This window comes from Bufo gargarizans, chromosome 3, assembly GCF_014858855.1.
Source record: "Bufo gargarizans isolate SCDJY-AF-19 chromosome 3, ASM1485885v1, whole genome shotgun sequence".
Taxonomy (NCBI): Eukaryota; Metazoa; Chordata; class Amphibia; order Anura; family Bufonidae; genus Bufo; species Bufo gargarizans.
This window is the reverse complement of record NC_058082.1, coordinates 311,067,873-311,089,504: the sequence shown is the minus strand read 5'-3', so window position 1 is coordinate 311,089,504 and position 21,632 is coordinate 311,067,873. Positions and strand designations below refer to the sequence as shown.

The 21,632-nt window shown below is 46.7% G+C and overlaps 1 protein-coding gene across 2 annotated transcripts in view; it reads left to right on the top strand.

Moving 5' to 3' along the window:
- The window catches only part of CLIC4 (chloride intracellular channel 4), a 101,656-nt gene that overhangs the window by 47,613 nt on the left and 32,411 nt on the right, over positions 1–21,632 (top strand). The gene's annotated exons all lie outside the window — the stretch shown is intronic.

Sequence of the window (21,632 nt, the reverse complement as noted above, 5' to 3'; positions counted from 1 at the left end):
GGTGGACGCCTCGCCGCCGTTTATTACAATGTCGACCACTGCCGTGTAATAAAGTGGGGTCGAGCAGCTTCCCACTGCTCCTGTCACACACAGATGGCATATTGCTAGGGTATAAGTGCGGGTTTGGGACCTGCACCCATCTCCAGAACGGGACCCCCCAAAGTGAAGATGGGAGTTCTGAAAATAGTTGAATCCGAGCATTTGGCTGTTTTCCGGAGCCCCATAGCGGTGAATGGAGAGTGCATTGTATGAGTGTGGACTATGGGACTGGCGGCAATAACCAAGCCAGCCTCTGGTCATGTCGAGAACCCCCATAGCGGTGGCTGCGCTTGAGAGGCTGCTCTATTCACTTCGGGGGTCCCTCCTCAGGGCCTGCTTGTATGTGACATTGATGGAACGTCCTAGCGATTTGCCATCCATGTGTGAAATGAGCCAACCCCTTTGAGTGGTTTAAGACGCAGGATAGCTGCTAAGTGTCTGATTGCTGGGGGCCTCCTGCCTGGGGTCCCCCTCACGCAATCACCAGAATGAGGGCCCCCTATCCGCTTGATAGGTCATCAGTATCTGAACTGTGGGCGCAGGGCCGGACTGGGAACTTAAAGTGGCCCTGGAAAAAAAAGTCTCCCCAAGTTATAGGTGAGTCCAAATAGTAGGCAGGCAGGGACAACGCAGGCCAGTAATACTGTAGTGCAGCACAAAATACCACTCCAGCGAAGCCAAATACCGTAGCACAGCACTAAATACTGCCTTATCACTATACTGAGGACGGTGATAGTTGAATTTGGGAGGACACCTGTGGCTGCTGGCCATGTACATAAGAGCATCAGACTGTTATGTAACTGGCCAACAGCTTCCTTCAGCCCGCCGGGAAATCTCCCTGTAGAGTATATGACTAGTGCGCCTCTGGGTGGGGGTTTGACGCTCCTGTGAGCCCTGCATCCTTCTCCCTGCTCATCAAGCACAGCACTGTACGTTGTATAGCGGCTGTGCTTGGTATCGCAGCTCAGTCCCATTCACTTCTGTGGATAGGGGATAATTTCAAACAACCAGAATACCCCTTTAAAGGCTATGTACACCTTCGGAGGCAACTTTGTTTTTATGATTGCATGTTACTTATTTTTGGCAAAACATTTTTTTTTTTCAATTGGTCTTTATTAAACATTTTCAGCTGTTCTGTCACAAAGGGTTAACTGTTTTTCTAGCTGTGTGACTGGTACTTTCACTTTGTGTTAGTCATCTAATATACCTTATCTCTAAAACACTTATATAAGCCACATTCTTATCGGTAAGATAAGAACTGAGCTATAATGAGTATTTAAGAGGTCAGAGAGCAGAGATAAGGAGCCCGTCAGCTCCTGGTCTGACGGAAAAGACAGACAATCCAAAGGGTGCTAACTAGAGCATCTCAGCTCTGTACAGAAAAAGGATTCCATATATAGTTTTTAATAAAGACAAATTGAACAAATTATTTTTAGTTCAAAATGAGTACAATGCAATAATTTTTAAAACTGCCCCCGAAGGTGTACATAGCCGTTATCATCTTTCCCAATAATTTGAATTTGTACCCTCTGGACAACCCCTTTTTAACTGACACTCCATTTTGTGTGCAGTTTTAACACTTGTGATATGGGTGTGTGTTGGCTGTACAATGAAGTATCACAGATCATATTCCATAAGGGTGGTTAGACATTTCCAGTAATAGGTTCCCAGTCAGTCAACCCATCATCCACTTTATGGTGCCCTAACTAAGGGCACCATAAAGTAGTCACCGATGAGCTACAACGAAGTGGTTGCTGAGAACCAGCTTTAGGCCTCTTTCACACTTGCGTTGTCCTGATCCGGCGTGTACTCCACTTGCCGGCATTACACGCCGTATCCGGAAAAACGCAAGTGTACTGAAAGCATTTAGCTTCCCGGCAGCCATGGTAACCACTCTAAAAAAAAAAGCTAAACGTCGGATCCGGCAATGCGCCGAAACGACGTTTAGCTTAAGACCGGATCCGGATCAATGCCTTTCAATGGGCATTCATTCTGGATCCGGCCTTGCGGCAAGTCTTCAGGATTTTTGACCGGAGCAAAAAGCGCAGCATGCTGCGCTATTTGCTGCGGCCAAAAAACGTTCCGGAACGGAAGACATCCTGAAGGACGGACTGTCCATTCAGAATGCATTAGGATAATCCTGATCAGTATTCTTCCGGCATAGAGCCCCGACGACGGAACTCTATGCCGGAAGACAAAAACGCAAGTGTGAAAGAGCCCTAAGTCATCAAAGCCTGGTTGAGAAGAGTCGGTTATTCATGATCTCCTGCTCTCCATGCCTACCTGATGATTGGCAGTCCTCTCCTTTAGGGCTCTTTCACACGAGCGAATGCCACGCGGGTAATCCACTGCAAGAGAGTGCCAAGCCCCGCTCTGGACAGCAGAGACGCGGAGCATTAACATGATTGATAATGCTCCGTGTCTCTGTTGTTCAGAGCGCGACTTGGCACTCTTTCTTGCAGCGGATTTACCCGCACGGGATCCACTTGTGTGAAAAAGCCCGTAAGAGGTTTTCTGAGACTGAGACCCCCGCTGATCAGCTCTTTGAGAAGGCACCAGTGCTCCTGTGAGCACAACATATGGCTCCCCACATTGTATAGCGGCTGTGCCTGGTATCGCAGATCTTGTTGTGACTCTTGTCAGGCAGCATAAAGTTGACAGGTTCCTTTAAGGCAGGGGTGAGGAACCTTTTTGCTGCCAAGGGCCATTTGGATATTTGTAACATTGTTTTGTGGCCATACAAAATTCTCAACTTAAAGGGGTTGTCCGGGTTCAGAGCTGAACCCTGACATACCCTTATTTTCACCCAGGCAGCCCCCGTGAGGCTAGCATTGTAGCATCTCATGCTCCTATGCGCTCCCTTGCCCTGCGCTAAATCGCACAGGGCACGGGCTCTTTTGTTTATCATATTACACTGCCAGGCGGAAACTTCTGTCTGGCAGTGTGTTCGGTGACGTCACCCGCTCTGATGGGCGGGCTTTAGCGCTGCCCTAGCCGTTTTACTGGTCAGTGCCGGTGACATCACCGGGGTTCCTGGCAGCCCCATGGAGAGCCCCGGTACGTCACCGGATCTTCAAAAAAAAAAGCGTTTGCCCGGCACGATTTAGCTCAGATGCTCATGTCAGGGGGGCTGCCGGGGTGAAAATGGGCAACCCCTTTTTAAAGTTTGACTGTTATATTTGGTCAAACATATAACTGACTTGGGGTAAGTTACAAAAATTCCAGAGTGCTGTATATTTGCAGCCCAAAATGAGATAGAGAGAGAGAGAGAGAGATTATTTTACAGGTGTAATTTTGACAACACATAGCAGTCAATTTTTTAAGTTCAGAATGTTACATATTTAGTTCTTTATTTGGCATTAATGGCAGCCAAGCTAAACCCAGGGGGGGTCCAGAGAGGGGTTTAGTCAGCTTTCACTCTCCCTGCCACTGTCCTGGTCTGTCTTCGCAACTGTCCCAGCCTTTGTCCCTTTCTCAGCCTCAGATCTGCCCCCACCTCAATCAGCCTCAAATCGGCTTCCTATCAGACCCCCCAGCCTAGATCATCCTCAGATCAGACTCCCATGAGCCCCCCTCAAGCCTCAGATCAGATCCCCTACCTCAGATCACACACCCATCAGACCTCCCAGCCTCAGATCTGACCCCCATCAGATCCTCACCACCCACCATTGGCCTCAGATCAGCCCCAATCAGATCTCAGATCAGACATTTAAAATAAATAAACTTACCTCTCCAGCTTCTGCCACTTGGCAGATTCACTCACCCTCCTTGGTCTTCTGCCCGCTACGCTGTACAACTGTACATCAAGTCATTGTGCGCGTCTACATGCACTACGTCTGGACGCTGTATATGTCAGGACACAGTGCGGGGCTGGAAGAAGGCCAGGGAAGGTGAGTACAGACAGTGCAGTTCTCACCTTCATGTTCCTCCCACATGCTAATTATTAGTCATTAGCATTTTCCTATGCTCTGGTCGGGGAAATAATCCCCCAAGCCGCCGGAGGTACGGCGCTGGCGGGGTGAAACCTGTGGGTGGCTTCCTGCTTCTTCTAGCAGACACCCGCGACTCATGTCTGCAACCGGCAGTAATGCCGATCACGGACATTTAACACCTCAGATGTCGTGAGCGCATGAAACACACATGCGCCACACGGCTCCCCCGTCTGGTGATCGGAGGAGCCGGAGCATGTATGCAGCAGCCCCTGTCTTTGTGAATGACAGGAGACTGCTGCATAGTATTTCCTATGGAGCCCTTGTCTGTAATAGGGCTCCATAGGAAACAAGCAATTTTCTCACAGACTTCAATGCTAGTGCATTTTCCCAAAATTAAAAATAAAAGAACAAAAGAAAATCATGGTCGTCGCGATGTGCAAAAACGCCCCATAGTATAAAAATATATTCCCCATACGGCAAAAAGGGGAAAAAAGCGTCCAAATGGCCTATTTGCCGTTTTTGGTTGCTTAATTTTCTACAAAAGATTTAATAAAAAGTCATACACACGCCGCACAAAAAATTAGCCTCCATACACACAATTACAAAAATGTTATAGGGGTCAAAATATGTCTACCAAAAAAAATAGGTTTTGTTTTTTCCTCCTTTTTAGGCCTCATGCACACGAGCGTTTTTTTTTTAAGGTTCGCAAAAACGGGGTCCGTAGGTCCGTGATCCGTTACCGTTTTTTCGTCCGTGGGTCTTCCTTGTTTTTTGGAGGATCCACGGACATGAAAAATGAAAAAAAAATCTAAGTCAAGTTTGCCATTGAAATGATAGGAAAAAACGGACACGGATCACGGACACGGATGACAATCTTGTGTGCATCCGTGATTTTTCACGGACCCATTGACTTGAATGGGTCCGTGAACCGTTGGCCGTGAAAAAAATAGGACAGGTCATATTTTTTTCACGGCCAGGAAACACGGATCACGGATGCGGCTGCCAAACGGTGCATTTTCCGATTTTTCCACGGATCCATTGAAAGTCAATGGGTCCGTAAAAAAAAACGGAAAACGGCACAACGGCCACGGATGCACACAACGGTCGTGTGCATGAGGCCTAAATAACACAAGAAAAACTATACATATAAGGTATCGCCAGATTTATACTGACCTGTAGAATAAAAGTAACTGGTCAGTTTTATCGTACATCGAACGTCGTAAATAAAAAATAAACTTTAAAACTGTTGTGGAATTGCTTTTTTTTGCAATTTCACCCCATTTAGATTTTTTTTTTTTTTTTTTTTTTTTTTTTTTTTTTTTTTTTTTTTTCCCCCCCGCTACCTACTACATCATATGCAATTTTAAGTGGTGGTGTTGGAAAGTACAACTTGTCCTGCAAAAAACAAGCCCTCATACAGCTATGTGAACCAAAAAATAAAAGTTATGGCTCTGGGAAGGCAGTGAGCGCAAAAAAAAAACCTCTGGGCCTGAAAGGGTTAAGGTTTGATGTTTCTGGTTATACGTGTGGCCATGTTCCTATACGTAGCTCACTTCTATGGTGCAGATCTGTCACGTTGTACCATTGCCAATAGGCATGGAGTACATTTGTTACACCCATTCTCCTCACAAGAATACATTTGTACAAGACAGAACAAAATGTGCGCTCTTAAATATATTGTGCTGCTATGGCCAGTGACATTTTTAGGGATGCCTTTTAGTAGTAAATGTCTAGTGCTTGTTATGTGGATGGCAGCTGCCCGGCATGGTCGTCCTGTTTACTTCACAGGAGGCATTTCATTCTAGGTTAGCGCTTGATGGATGGCTTTCTCTGACCTGATATTACTCTTCTTTTGTCCTTCAGTTATTTACTGAGCGTTTGCTCTGGAGGGAATCTGTGTCCTATTTTCCTCTGCTTGCTGGGAGATGAAAGGGGATTCGCCAACCAACGGCTCTTCACTGATTCACACTTTATTGGGTCAGTCCTGGGAGAAGTAATACAGGTTATCTTCTGTTCATGCGGTGCCAGTCATCCTGTTGAGAGGTGCCCCCAGTACTGAGTGGGGGTCATTTACAAAGACTGCTGTTTCCCCCCCCCCCCCCTGCACTGCCAGAGGATTCGCCTAGTTGTCATGAATTGGGGGCACCTTTGGCAGTCTGCGCACCTGGAGTGAAAACTACTCCAGCCCCTGACTGCCAGCGTTTATAAATGTTGGTAAATTTGTCGGGGTTGATTTTTCTGGCCAGGCCCTCATCACCCACCCACCACTCCCATGTGACAAAATATGGTTGCATGGGCATTAAATAGGCTGCAAAAAAACCTGGGCTTGTGACTCTCTTTTTAAGCCAAAAACTGACTTAAAAATGTGTGTAAATGACCCCATTGGCCGTAAGGGGTTCCCAACCCCTATAATGCCCCCCAAAATGCCCAGGCACCACATACAGGTTATACTTGCCCAGCTCCCCAGCACCCGCGTCGATCCTAATACACAACCGCCCGTCACTGGATGTTTTGATGCAGCGGCGACTCGGGCATGGTGAACCAATGGTGTTTCTAGAAAGAAAAAAAAATTGCTATCCAGGCCCCTAGGAAATTCTGAAGAACACTGGCTTTAGCTTAAAAAAAATATTAAAAAAAAATTGCACCAGCAGTTACCTCACAACTGAGGCTACGACCACCCTGCACTTGGGATGTGGTCACCTGTGGCCAAGTACCACATGCCGTCTGAGCCCCAGCTGCATCCTACTTGCTGACTACAACCTCCCCGTTTCTTCTTCATTTGTAATGGCTGTGTAGTATTGCGGGTTACTACAGGGTCGTTACCAGTGTGGTCGTACCCGGAGTGCAGTGTGTGTCAGGCCTCAGGCACACAACCGTATTTTCCAGGACGTCCCTCCATGACAGCACCCATGGAGGTTGTCCTATTGGTCTCTGTAGGGACAGGAAGCGAGAGAGATTAAAAGGCCCCCACCCCTCCCACTCTCCAGTGTTCTTCCTGTCCCTACAGGGATGGGAGCCGAGAGAATCTTTTCCCTGCCCTGGGAATCTATATGGGGCCGAGCCTGGTCGGGGGGGTCTCCCTCTCCTCTTCAGGCTTCGGGGGCCCTAAAAGCTAGCACCTCTCTGGGTAGAGGTCCCCTGGCTTCCCCAGATACCTTCTTTTCTGGCCGCATCGGCGAGGAGCTGAAAGCGGTCGGGAGCGCTGTGTGGTGGCCGCGGTATCAGGGAGCCGAGGCCGCTTCTTCCGGGTTCGGGAGCTCTGGGATCGGCTGCGGCTCCTGCGCTCGGCGCTCCTCCCGTTCGGCGTGCAGCCCATGTGACCGGAAGTGCGGGTCACATGGGCGAAAGAAAGATGGCGGCGCCCAGGGAACGCCGAGCCCGGCGGAATGCACGCAGGGGGGGTCGACTCTGCATGGCATTGAGTCCCCCCCCACCTGGAAATAAGGAGGCGGAGCCGCGCGGCAACGGGTGGACCAGGTAGGACTTAAATTGAATGTCAGTTTGCTGTCCAGGTGTGGTATGGAGGTCCAGATGTCAGCTATGCAGGACACTAGCGCAGACATCCCTACCCCGAGTCATGTAAGTAAAGTGAGATGTATCCAGGTCCCTCTCCTTTATTCCTTACGCTGGGCTAATGGTCTCTCTCTCTTCCTACCAGGGGGAGAAAGACACCACGGTTAAGTCGCTGGGAGAGCCTAAAAAGAAACCCAGAAGATGTGCGCTATGCTCAAAGAGACTGGGGGAGGCATATATAAAAGCCCTGTGTAGTGACTGCCTAGCAAAGATCCTCAGAGACGAACAATCCTCCCTTCTGGCAGACCTGAGAGTGATTGTGAAAGAGGAGATCCAGGCGGCCAGCTCTAGTGTAGCGCAGAAACCCTGTGCCGTCTCCCCTCCCCCCAAAAGACCCCGTGTGCTCAGGGAGTCGGATTCTGAAGAAGAAGGCTTATACCTTTCAGAAGGGGAAACCTTAAAGGGGGACGACGATCAGGGTTCTTCCCATATGGCCGACGATCAGAGAAGATATCTCTTCTCACAAGAAGATCTAGATCCCCTCCTGTCGGCTGTAAGACAGACTATGGATATAGAGGAAGAGGAGCAGACTCGCTCGATACAGGACGAGATGTTCGGCGGCTTAAAAGCTAGGAAGAAAAAATTGTTCCCGGTGAACGAGAATTTGAAGGACCTAGTCATAGACGAATGGGCTGACGCCGATAAGAGATTGTATATACCGCGGGAATTTAAGAACAGGCTTTTGTTCAACCCGGAGGACACAAAACTGTGGGATGTAGTCCCTAAAGTCGATATCCAGGTGGCGAAGGTGGTAAAAAGAACCACCCTCCCCTTTGAGGACTCAGCCCAGTTAAAGGAGCCAATGGATCGGAAGATCGACGGTTTGCTCAAAAGAGCATGGGAAGTTTCGGCCAATAGCATTAACACCAATATTGCTGCTACGTCCGTGGCCAGATCTCTGTGTCTTTGGGTGAACCAGCTGGAAGAACATCTTAGGCAAGACACCCCTAAGGAAGAGATCCTGGCGTCATTACCCCTATTTAAGATGGCTGCAGCCTTTGTAGCAGACGCCTCAGCAGAGTCCATAAGATTTGCAGCAAAAACAGACTCCCTAACCAATACGGCAAGGAGAGCCCTGTGGCTAAAACCCTGGTCGGGGGATATAGCCTCCAAGAATAAACTATGTGCCTTACCCCTTAAAGGTTCTCACCTCTTTGGTCCGGTACTGGATGAGATCCTGGAGAAGACAGCGGACAGAAAGAAGGGGTTTCCGGAGGAAAAAGGGAAGAAACCTTTGCCCTTTCGTAAGACAACCAGCAGCTTCCAGGGCACTCCCAGAGGTAAAGGGAAGACTGGAAGGTGGAGCTACCCCAAAGGGGGAAAAGGTCGAGGTTTCCTTTTTAACCCCAATTCCAAGCCTGAGAAACAATGACGCCAGGCCAGTAGGGGGCAGACTCCAGTTCTTTTGGGAAGAATGGACCAGGATAACCAAAAACCAATACATCCTGGAATCCATCCGAACGGGGTTCAAGATAGAGTTTCGCCTTCCTCCTCCTCATCTATTCCAGACCACAGTCTTTCAATCGACCTCTCTGCAGGACCAGCTCCTGACGGACATCCAAAAACTTCTGACTTTAGGCGCAATTGTACAAGTCCCTCCTTCAGAGGAGTTCAAAGGTCACTACTCAAAACTCTTCCTCATCACAAAACCAGATGGCTCCAAGAGAACCATCATCAATCTGAAATTTCTGAACAAATGGATAACACATCATCATTTCAAGATGGAATCAATAAAATCGGCAATTCCGTTGATAAGCCCAGGGGCGTTCCTATGCACCCTGGATCTAAAGGACGCATATTATCACGTCCCCATTCACCCTCATTGTCAGCAATATTTGAGGTTCGCAATCAAGAAGGACGGAAGGATTATGCATTTCCAGTTCCAATGTCTCCCGTTTGGAATTTCATCAGCCCCACGCATCTTCACAAAGGTAGTGGCGGAGATAGTTGCCTATCTAAGACAGAGACAGGTAACTATAGTCCCCTACCTAGACGACTTTCTGCTTGTGGCAGACTCAGAGGAGGAGTTAGAGCTTCACAAAGGAAGGACTCTATCTTTACTCACTCGTCTAGGATGGAAAATAAACCTGGAGAAATCGGACCTACAACCAGCAACGCAAAAGAAGTTCCTAGGAACCCTCCTAAATTCCGTGACCCAGTACTCTCTTCTTCCCCAAGACAAGCAGGTCAGCATAAGGGAAAGAATAAGAGCCTTCAAACTAAAGAAAAAACGGACTCTGCGGGAAGCCATGCAGGTCCTAGGACTGATGACCTCATGCATCACAACTGTTCCTTGGGCCCAGTTCCATACAAGAACCCTCCAGGCGGAGGTCCTCGCTTCTTGGGACAAGGACCACAGATCACTAAACACCAAGGTATCTCTTTCAGACGGGGCGGTAAACTCCCTCTCCTGGTGGTTGGTAACAGAAAACCTGTCCCGAGGAGTTGCCTGGAACACGATACCGCTCAAAACATTAACCACGGACGCAAGCAGCCATGGTTGGGGAGCCCACCTAGGGGACCAGTTCTTTCAGGGCAGTTGGTCCGACGCAGACGCCCTAAGATCCTCAAACTACAGGGAATTGAAAGCGGTCTGGGAGTCCCTAAGAGCGGCAGAACATCTCCTCATAGGTCATCATGTCCGAGTGCTATCGGACAACGTAACAACAGTTTGCTACATAAAAAGACAAGGAGGGACGAAGAATCCTCATCTCCAGGACCTAGCGAATCTCATCTTCAGCTGGTCAGAGGAGAAGATCTTGTCCATTTCAGCCACACACCTGAAGGGATCTCTCAATTACACAGCGGACTTTCTCAGCCGACAATTAGTCAGGCCAGGGGAATGGAAGTTGAACCAGGAGGTATTCCAAATGATTTGCCAACAGTGGGGGAGACCTCAAGTGGATTTATTTGCGTCCAGCAGAAATACTCAGCTGGACTATTTCTTCTCGCTAGACCCAAGAGGAGGACCACTGGCGGTGGATGCTCTTTCCCAACCTTGGGATATGAGCCTAGCCTACGCTTTTCCCCCACTTCTCCTCATACCGCTAATCCTGAAGAAATTGAGAGGGTGCTCATCCACGCTGATCTTGGTAGCTCCAGCTTGGCCCAAGAGAGCCTGGTTTTCGGTTCTAAAGACCATGTCCATCAGGGAACCAATAACCCTTCCAAGAAGACAAGACCTACTATCACAAGGTCCTCTGTTTCACCCCAACCTGGACAAACTGAACCTTACAGCGTGGATCCTGAGAGGCAAACCTTAAGGAACAAGGGACTCTCGGACAAGGTAATTTCAACTTTACAGAGCTGCCGCAAACCTATTACAAGAGCAATATACAACAAGATTTGGAAAAAGTTCTCATCCTGGTTGTCACAGAACCAGGCAGATGCCAGATCCCCCACGGTGGGTTGTATTTTAGAGTTCCTTCAGGAGGGGTTTGATGCAGGTCTGAAACCCAGCACACTCAAAGTACAGGTCTCGGCACTCAGCTGTTGTCTCGATACTCCCCTTGCAGATCATAGGTGGATTAGAAGCTTTCTAAAAGCAGCTTCCAGATTGAGGCCCACTTTAAGACAGTCGGTTCCCCCCTGGAGTCTGAACGTAGTTCTAGAAGGATTATGCGATCCTCCGTTTGAGCCGATTGGGCAGATATCCGAAAAATTTCTGTCTCTCAAAGCAGTGTTTCTTCTGGCTATAACCACAGCCCGCAGGATAGGGGAAATCCAAGCCTTGTCAATTAAACAACCTTACTTAAGGATTTTGGATGACCGCATAATCTTGAAGCCAGACCCAGCCTTTCTACCTAAGGTGGTCTCTGCTTTCCATAGAGAACAAGAGCTAACACTCCCTTCATTTTGTTCCCTCCCCAAAAATATACAGGAGGAAAGATTCCAGAGGCTGGACGTTAGAAGAGCAATCCTGGCCTATCTGGACAGAACCAGTTCCTGGAGAAGATCAAGTAATCTGTTCATCCAGTTCGGTGGGAAGAATAGAGGCTTGAAGGCCTCAAAACAGACGCTGGCTCGGTGGATTAAGGACACCATCAGAGAAACATACAGGCTGCAAGAAATAGCCTGCCCCTTAAATCTGAAGGCACATTCCACGAGAGCAATGGCAACTTCCTGGGCCGAAAGGGCCGACGCTACAATTGACCAGATTTGCAAAGCGGCAACCTGGTCTAGCTTCCTGACTTTTGCCAAACATTACAGGCTAGACGTTTTGGCCGGACAGGACTTGGCCTTTGGGCGGAAAGTCCTTCAGGCAGTAGTCCCCCCCTAGGAGATTCAGTTGTTAGTTCTCCATGGGTGCTGTCATGGAGGGACGTCCTGGAAATACTGGTTTAGTTTACCGGTAAATCCTTTTCCAGGAGTCCGACATGACAGCACCCTGTACTACCCTCCCCGTTATGCTGGTTCCAGCCTTGTAAGCAGTGTGAATATAACATTGTATTAATAAAGGTGTTGGATCCTATCCGGTGTAGTAATTTGGTAAAACACTGGAGAGTGGGAGGGGTGGGGGCCTTTTAATCTCTCTCGCTTCCTGTCCCTACAGAGACCAATAGGACAACCTCCATGGGTGCTGTCATGTCGGACTCCTGGAAAAGGATTTACCGGTAAACTAAACCAGTATTTCCATCTATGAGCGGTCTGCGTTTTTTGCAGGTAGCACACGGACTTACGGTATTTTGTTGTGTCATTTCTATGGCTGTGTGTTTTAACTGCTTCTTAATTGGGAGCATACATGGAGGAGAAGGGGTGGGGGGCCCAATTGAAAATCTTAAACCGACCATGATGGCGTCAACTTTAGCTCAGGCCACCATTCTCCATGGGCACCATAGCAGCGAGAGGCGCCCTTGACCCTAACCCATGCATGCAGTTTCTGCAGAATCTATCAAACACTATAGAGCAATTGACTGTGCCAGCATGTGTGGCTCCAAAGAAAACACAACCCGGATAGTTCAGTCAGACGTTGCTGGATTTATTACCCGCATGTTAGAAAAGGCAGGATACAATGCGCTCTGCCATACATGTGCCACTCCATGGGGCCTCAGTGGATGGATGTTGTCCCTGCTCTTTTGTTACTAGCTTGGCAGGCAGCGCTCGCATACAAAAGTCTTCTTCTCTTTGTCATGTATGGAGCTACTCACACGGGAATAATTTGGCTATTGCATCAATTGTCACTTGATTGACTTTTGATATGTGCTGTTTACGGACGGCTTTTGGGACACACTTGAAAGTGCTGTAAAAGCGGGGCTGCTCTTTGTTAAGGCACTTTTAATGCATGGGGCCCAGTGTTGTCCCTAGTGACCGATGAGATGGCCTCCTTCATTTTGCACAAGCCTTTTGTTAGAACCTTTTCACCCCCCGGGCATTCTAGAAGTTACGGTTTCTGATTAAAGTGTGTTCCACGTGGATCATTTCTTCGAGGCTGACTCAACACGTCCTGGAATTCCTCCACGGATCTTGCCATAAAGCTGGCGCTGTTGGACAGCAAAAGCCACATATGTCGCATGCAGATTTTACTGTTAACTGGTCTGCATATTAGTAACATCCAGTTCAGCCTGTCATCCTGCAAGTTGATCTAGAGGAAGTCACAGTCCTGGGGACAAATAGATGATGGGAGAGATCTCTGTACTGACCCCTGTTATATTTATACATAGTAATTAGATCTCCCCTCAGTCGTCTTTTTTTTCTAAAGTGAATAACCCTAATGTTGAATAGGAAATGTTTTTTTTTTTTTTTTTGTTTTTTTTTTTTGCGGGGCACGGAATGGAGCAATGGATGCGGACAGCACACTGAGTGCTGTCCGCGTCTTTTGTGGCCCCATTGAAGTAAATGGGTCTGCATCAGAGCCGCCAAAACGGCGGCTCGGATGCGGACCAAAACAACGGCCGTGTGCATGAGGCCTTATGCACATGGTACCATATTATAATTGTGCACACTATCTGTATGATGCCTCTGTATAGAGAACCTCTGTAATACAGGATCCAATTGAGTGTGCATTACATTTTTACTTTCTTAATTTGGATTTTGTATCCATCTGAGGGTCACAGCAGAGTCTATAGGTTAGGGATCCATCCAGCCATGTTCCTGCGGCCTGGGCTATAGGGTATAATGTCTGGGAAAACGGGTTGCAGAATTCAAGTAGCATGCTGTGACTTTTATGGGGACAAAAATTTTGAAGGGGACCCGTCATCACACTTTTGCCTATGCACCTAATGTTATGTTGCTGCTGGATACACTACTGTTTTTTGTAGGGCTCATGCACACGACTGTTTGGTCTGCATCTGATCTGTATTTTGTGTGAATTGGATGTGGACCCATTCATTTCAATGGGGCCACAAAAGATGTAGACCGCACACCCCGTGCTGACCACATCCACACGTCCGTTCTGCCCCACAAAAAAGATAGAACGTGTCCTATTCTTGTCTGTTTTGAGACACTTCTATTGAACTACATAAGAAAATAACAACAGCATGTACACAGCTGGTAGCCATAATTTGTGGACCGCAAAAGACACCTGGTCGTGTGCATGAGCCCCCAACCTGTTTTTATTAAAACTGACCATCAAATCTTTTTCCATAAATAAGTTTGCATTTGGTCCTGACTTGCTTGAGCTCAGTGTGGGACCTGGAGTGGATTCCTAGAGTTGTGGAGTTATCGTCATCCCATTAAGTTGCTGACTCCATTGCCAGCGAATCTGAAATCTCATGCCTGCGCATTGAACCCTATCTGTCAACCTGGATGCAGGTGGTGGGACCTCTTGTACACAGTTAAAGCTATTAAAGCTGCGGGTTTAAAACGCTGTAAGGTGCCCAGCAGGCACATGCCATTTGCTGCATAGGCAGAGATGTGATGACGGGTTCCTTTTTAAAAGTCTATGGTACGGTAAATTGTACAAACTATTTATGCTCCAGTGGTGCATTATGTGACTCGGTTCATCTAAAGTTGTGAAGGTCACACCCAAAGTGATGTAATTTATGCACTGCTGTAACCCTGAAGCAGAACGTGCTGGGCGTTGTAGTTGTAAAGTAATTAAAAGTTGCAGAGCTTTTTCCAGTTTTGAAGGTTGACCTATAGTAAGTGGTTAACTGTGACATTTCTTCCAGAAGAGAATGGAGTGGTGCTGATATCTCCAGCTGGTTCCTGGAAGCCTTGGTGATGGTAGTTATTAATCTTTAGGGTCCTTGGCGCAGGTACACATCTTCCACAGAAGGCTATTCTCAGAATCCTCTCCGGAGAGCCTCCTCACGGGCCTGGTAGCTAAGGGAGCTTCATCTCCAGGGATGGACTCTTATCTTGTTATCCCCTAGGCTACATTATTGGATGTGGGGTGTGCCGACTGTCAGCGCTGTCCAAAATGATATATTATGCGGAATAAAAGGGACACAATTCATTTACTTCGCTTCAACCTGCATTTTAACAATACAAAGGGAAGAGGAAAGAATTGAAATGTGCAGATACGTCAGCCAAATGTCAGGGTGAAAAAAAGCTTCCTATGGCACAAAGACCCCAGATGGTTGGAACTTGTGCACTTGTCAGCTGTGCAGGCCATGACCTGTGACTTGATGTAGCCCTTGTCCTGACACCTCATGTATGGAGCCATCCTAAGGAAGAATGGGACACGTGCTACAATGGGTGCAATGCGCCAGCAGCGGAAGCTTTCCAAATATTCCTGGTATTAAACCCCATTAAATAGACTTTTGTTTTTAGTTAATTAAGCCGCAAAAATCCTGAAAGCTGTAACAATTCCTAATCTCCAGGACATTCTCTCGATCTGAGATTTCTCATTCCTGGCAGTTTGTAAAAGATTTGTCATAGTTTCTCTGTTTAGCGCCCTTCCCCCTTCTGGGTTCTTTTCACGCTCTCTCCCACCATCCAGTTTTCCCCCTCCTCTCTCACGCTCTCTTGACTTCTGTTCTCGTCCCTTCTAATGCTCCTGTGCTCCCTCCCTCCGTCTCTTGACTGACTTCCACGGAGGCTTTTTCTGGACCTCCGCTCTACTCATCCTGCGAGCTACTGTTGGAGCAGCAGTTACTTTCTATGTAGCAGTGGCTGTTGATGTAGGAGACTGATGTGCTAAGGCAGTTAAAAGGTTTTTATTGGAGTGCTATGTACTATAGGCACCAGACAGGGTCGTTATAGACAGGCACAGACATTTATGAGGACCGTTGGAATCCTCAGAGGTTTACAGTGAGGTCCATCCTTGCTTTCAAGAATGCTTATACAGGACAGTTATATAGGCCTTGTGTCCGGACAGGTGGACCAATACTTTTGTCTACTAACCTGTCAGCTCATGTTGTCCTGGACAGTGTTCTCATATGGATATATAATGCAGACAAAACTGACTGAACTAGCTTGCAAAATCGCACGAGTTTCACGGACCTTATCCTGAGAGAATCTGTAACGCTTGTGTGAAAGGGGCCTTAGTAAAGCTGCCTCCTTAGGTCACTTTCATACAGTCAGTGTTTGATCAGCAATTTCCATCAGTGATGGTGATTAAAAAAAACAACAAAAAACCAGGTGCTTCCATTATACCTTATTTCTGTAGGCATCGCTCCCGGTTTTGGCTCAGTCGCTGATGGAAATCGCCAATCAACACTAAGACCTCATGCACACAAACGTGTGCCGGCCGTTCCATGCATTGGGGACCGCAATTTGCTGTCCCCAATGCATGGGTACCATCCGTGCGGTGGCCGCAGACTTATTCAACTTAAATGGGTCCGTGATCCATCCGTACCACAAAAAAAATAGAACATGGGATTCTGTGCCTCCGTTTCGCACCGGAGCTTCAAAATTGCAGACACATTAAAGTGAATGGGTCTGCATTTGTGATGTGGTGTGCACACGTATATTGCGTGCTGCAATACGAGCACGGCAAGGAAATGGTTGTGTGTATGAGGCCTAACTGTGTGAAAGCTGCCTAAGGCCACTTTCATCCACATATATTGTGGATTGCACCTGGACCCATTCATTTCTATGGGGCCACAAAAAAGTCATTCATGTGCTGTCCACATCCGTGCAGCTGTTACGTAAGTTTCAGTGTGGGTGCAATGCGCGGAAATCTCGCCCGTGTTAACCCAGCCTAAGTGTTTATAATGTCAGAGAGCAGAGATAAGGAATCAGTCAGATCCCCAAATGACGGAAAAGTCAGAAAATCCACAGGCTGCTACTAGAGCAGCTCAGCTGTGTACAGAAAAAAGGATTCCATATTGTTAATAAAGACCAATTGAAAATGACTTTTAGCTCAAAATAAGTACAATGCAATAATAAATAAAATTGCCCCCAAAGGTGTACATAGCCTTTGGTGATTATTGCCACTTATGTGAGTATCTGGCAAGCGGCAGTCGTAAGTATACGATTAGATAAAAGCACTGTACCTTTCCCCTCTTTATTCATACCTCAGCATCTCATGAGCCTGGATCAGGCACTGGTGGCTTGTGTCTTTGTAGATACATGGAGGCTTTGATATTCTGATCCTTGCAGGTGGGCAGTAGCCGTTACATGCTGTTTCTTCTCTGGACCCACATGGAAAAACACTTGGGGCAATAATATATTTATTAGCCTATTTGCCCAGCAGCCTGGATGTATAGTACACTGCTCACTCCCTCAGCTCATTCTCTACTAGAGGGACCACCCTCAACCGATCTTTCCACACATCTGTTGGCTTTTAATTTTCCTTCCAGGAACAGGTGTCATCTTGTTCCATGGGTGCAAGCTTACAGAGAGATCGCCCCCTCCCTAGTATCCAGATGGTGGGAAACAGGATACTATTCTCTGGCTGTGCCATCTCTCTTGCTTATTTCATAGTACCCGCAGCAGTCTTCTACTTGGATGCCAGATATTGTGTCTGCAGAGAGGTCTTGGTTTATTTATTCTTCCTTCCCTTCCAAATAAGTCCTTGTTATGGTCTTTACAAGAAGCGGGTCTGGTACAAATCATGGGATTGGCCGCGCAAACACTTAGCTGGAATCTGCCTGCTGGTTTTCAGACATCTGTGAAGAGGGAGCCACGTTGAATAAAATTTAGTGGGATTGCAAACTCTGAAGATCATACAGCTTTATTTTGCTAGCATAATGAAATGAGGTTTCAATTTTATGGGGCAGAAGAAAATTAGCATCAGCACCATAAAGTTCTGTAGTGCTTTCACTCGTAGATTTTTGGTGGATTTTTTTTTATTTTATTTTTTGTCTTTTGCAGTAAAAAATGACTGCTCCAGATGTTAGCTGAAGGTCTATGGCACTCTAGCTGCTGTGAAACTACAACTCCCAGCATGCACACTTGCGCATCTGTTCTTGTAACTCCCAAAATAGGAAAAGGAGCATTCTAGGAGTTGTAGTTTCAGAGCAGCTGAAGTGCCGGAGGTTGCTGATCCCTGGTCTATGTGAACTATGAAATGCAGGACACTTTTTTTTTTTTTTTTTTTTTTTTCTCGCTTCTTTTGAACAATGAAGCATGTTGTAGCTTTTGCCATTTTTTTGGTAAGACACACTTGGGGGAGATTTGTTAATGCTTTAACAACACTTTTTGCAGTGTTAAAGTAAAAAATTATGCTGTCTGCATGCCCTATTTGTGCCATAAATGGCGACTGTTTAAGCTGGAAAAAAAAACGCCCACCAGATTTACGCTTGTTATACGTTATAGCTCAAGTGTACGCCAGCCCCTTGCTTGTGTAGATTTGAGTTTCTGGAGCAGATATGTGCCTAATCTATTAAGGCACCTCCTCTCCAGCGCACATAGGCCGAGTGCCCGATTGTATGCAGACAATACTACAAAAAATGCCCCAAGAGAAAAGGTGGCCCCCAAAAAGCTTTATTATTATTATTATTATTATTATTATTATTATTATTATTATTATTATTATCATCACATGTCCGTATGTGTTTTGCGGATCCGCAAAACACGGACAATGGCAATGTGCCTTCCGCATTACATAGCCAGCACGGTCATAGAAAATGCCTTTTTTTGCGGAACAGAAGTGCGGGTCCGCAGATGCGAACAGCACATTCCGGTCCCATTGAAAATGAATGGGTCATCACCTGTTCCGCAAAATTGCGGAATGGATGCAGACCCATTTTGCGGACGTCTGACAGGACGCTACACTATAAAAAATAAATTAAAAAAAAAATAATTAAATGGAGCTCTGCAGAAAATGCCTCAGGGCCTAAAAATGAAGACAAAGAATCCAATACAGGAAGATCTGTTCACACGCTGTAAATTTTCTGTGGCTGTCGCATTCATCTTAATAAAGCTTGGAGAAATCCATGCACATGCTGCAGAAAAACCTAATTCAGATGAATGGTAGTCTTGCACAAACTGAACAGCTCATCTGGTAGTCATGTCTCTTTCTAAAAATATTGTCTCACGATTAATTATTGAATATCTGTGAGATCACATGGGGGGGGGGGGGGGGATTTTTCAATCGGCAATGTTACACCCCCTCCGTGCACGTTCTCTGAACCTCCACGTAATATGATCAGAAGGTGCTTCTACTTATTTGTATTAGGACATCCATTGGTATGTTTTAGTGTGACACACGTGTCTCCTGAACCACTGGTTGGAGATCACCACTTCCAATTTACTGGAACACGGTCTGTCTCCCCTCCATTCAGGGCCACTGATGCATACCCCATTTTAAATAAAAGTGCTTGCGTGGCTGAGATCACATTTAGCAGGTTCTTTTTTTTTTTTTTTTTTTTTCTTATTTGTTGAATGGATCTATCATAAATTAATGGTTAGTGTACTTTCACTTAGGGATCGACTGATTATCGGTTTTACCGATATTATCGGACGATATTCAGGATTTTGAACGTTATCGGCATCTATTTTGACGATATTCCGATAACTAATCGGGAACACAGATCGTGCTACTTTCAGCGCTCTCCGTGTTCCCTCAGCAGCACAGGGGAGAAGGAAGCAGTGTCTCACCCCCCCCCCCCCCCCCTCCCCCTGTGCTGCCGCCAATGAGAGGAGGGGAGGGGCTGTGGCCACTGCCACCAATGAAGATAACTCTCATTAATTCATATACAGGAGGCGGGACCTGGCTGCAGAATCACATAGCCGGCTCCTGACCTCTATGACAAGTAGCTGCGATCTTCGGTAGTTAACCACTCGGGTGCCGCACCTGAGGGGTTAACTGCCTCAGATCGCAGCTACCGCTTATAGAGGTCGGGAGCCGGCTCCTGCCTCCTGTATATGAATTAATGAGAGAGGTATCTTCATTGGTGGCAGTGGCCACAGGGTCCCCCTCCCCAACCTAAGTAATTTCATTGGTGCAGTGTCAGTTCTGATCGGAGCCCCAGCAGTGTAAGCCTGGGGCTCTGATCGGTTACCATGGCAGCCAGGACGCTATTGAAGCCCTGGCTGCCATAGTCGGCTCCCTGCTGCCGTGTGCACAAAGCACAGAGCAGCATGGAGAGTGTGAAGTCCTATTCACCCCGATAGACCCTGACAGGACAAGGGTTCTAGTCCCTAAGGGGGTTAAAAGTTAGTAAAAAAAAAAAATTTTTTATGTGTGTGTGTGTGTGCACACGTTAACAATAAACATATTCAGTTTCAGCAGATTTTTGTAGGAATTGGAAAAAATTTTTTTTTCTAAAATGAAAATTTACAGAATCTGTATAACTTATCGGCCTGAAAGTTCACAGATTATCTGTATCGGGGCGGGTGTCGATCCCTAAGGGTACTTTCACACTAGCGTTTTTCTTTTCCGGCGCTGAGTTCCGTCCTAGGGGCTCAAATCCGGAAAATAACTGATCAGTTTTATCCTAATGCATTCTGAATGGAGAGTCAGTCCTTCAGGATGCATCAGGATGTCTTCTGTTCAGTCTTTTTGACTGATCAGGCTTTTCAGAAAAACGTAGCATGCAGTATTTTTACCTCCGGCCAAAAAGCCTGAACACTTTGACTGAACGCCTGATCAGGCTTTTTTCCCATTAACTTGCATTAACGCCGGATCCGGCCCTGTGTGTTCAGTCAAAACGGATCCGGCTTTTGCATGTTAAACCCGAAAAATGTGAAAAAAAAGTTAAAGTCCATAAATGGCGGATCCGTTTTTTCCAATGCATTTTTCCATTGTGATCGAAAGCCTGATCAGGATTCAAATGTAATCCGTTTTCACACGTTTTTCCGGATCCGGCGGGCAGTTCCAGTGTCGGAATTGAACGCCGGATTAAAACAACGCTAGTGTGAAAGTAGCCTAATACGTTTTTGTTTGTGAACAGATTTTCTGTATGTCCTCAGTGCAGCACTTATTTGGACCCCCATGCAAAATGTATGGGAATGAGCGATTGTAATACTACAATTTGCCCACATTCATATTGCATTTGTCCTATGGATTAGGCTAAGTTGCACAAACCCCTTTTAGACCCTGTTCACAACGCATTTTCACTCCAGATTCTGCTCCAAAAAGCCACAGGCAACCATTGTTGTCCGTGGGAGGCCACACAGCCATTCATGCGGTAGGCTGGTTTTGGGAAGGAAGCAAGAGCAGCAGTGGCTCACAGAGTGACTTAGTGACTCAGTGCATTATCTTCTCATTTCCTCATGGGTCTAAAGTACGTTTTCTCCAGAATGAAGCATCGGACGGCTAGGGGAAACCTCCGCTCCAGTGTAGATGGCATGCATTGAAGATTATGAAGTGTGAGCACCACAGCCCCTTCAAACATGAAACTGGAATGCCCATTAACGTCAATTTTCCTGGTGACAGATTCCCTGTAAGTGTAGTTTATTTGTACGCTAGATGACATAGTTCATGTACTGAGTAAGTGCCAGTTAACAGTTTTTGGTGATGATTTTGGCATGTTTACGCCTCAAAACAGCCTCCCATTCATTTCAATGGGAAGTGGCTCTCGCATTTTTCCATGTGTAAAAAGAAGCATCATGCCCTATCTTGGGTCAGAATCCACTCTGAATCTCCCATTGAAATGAATGGAAAGCGTCAAAAAACTTCTCCATGCATGTCAAGGCACTGGTCCACTCCAAAAACCATATGCTGAAAATGCAGTTTTGTGTTGACGTAATCGCCCATTGGTTAAAAAAACAAAAACGCTGAATTCTGTAGTTGGATTTTTTTTTTTTTAAATCTAT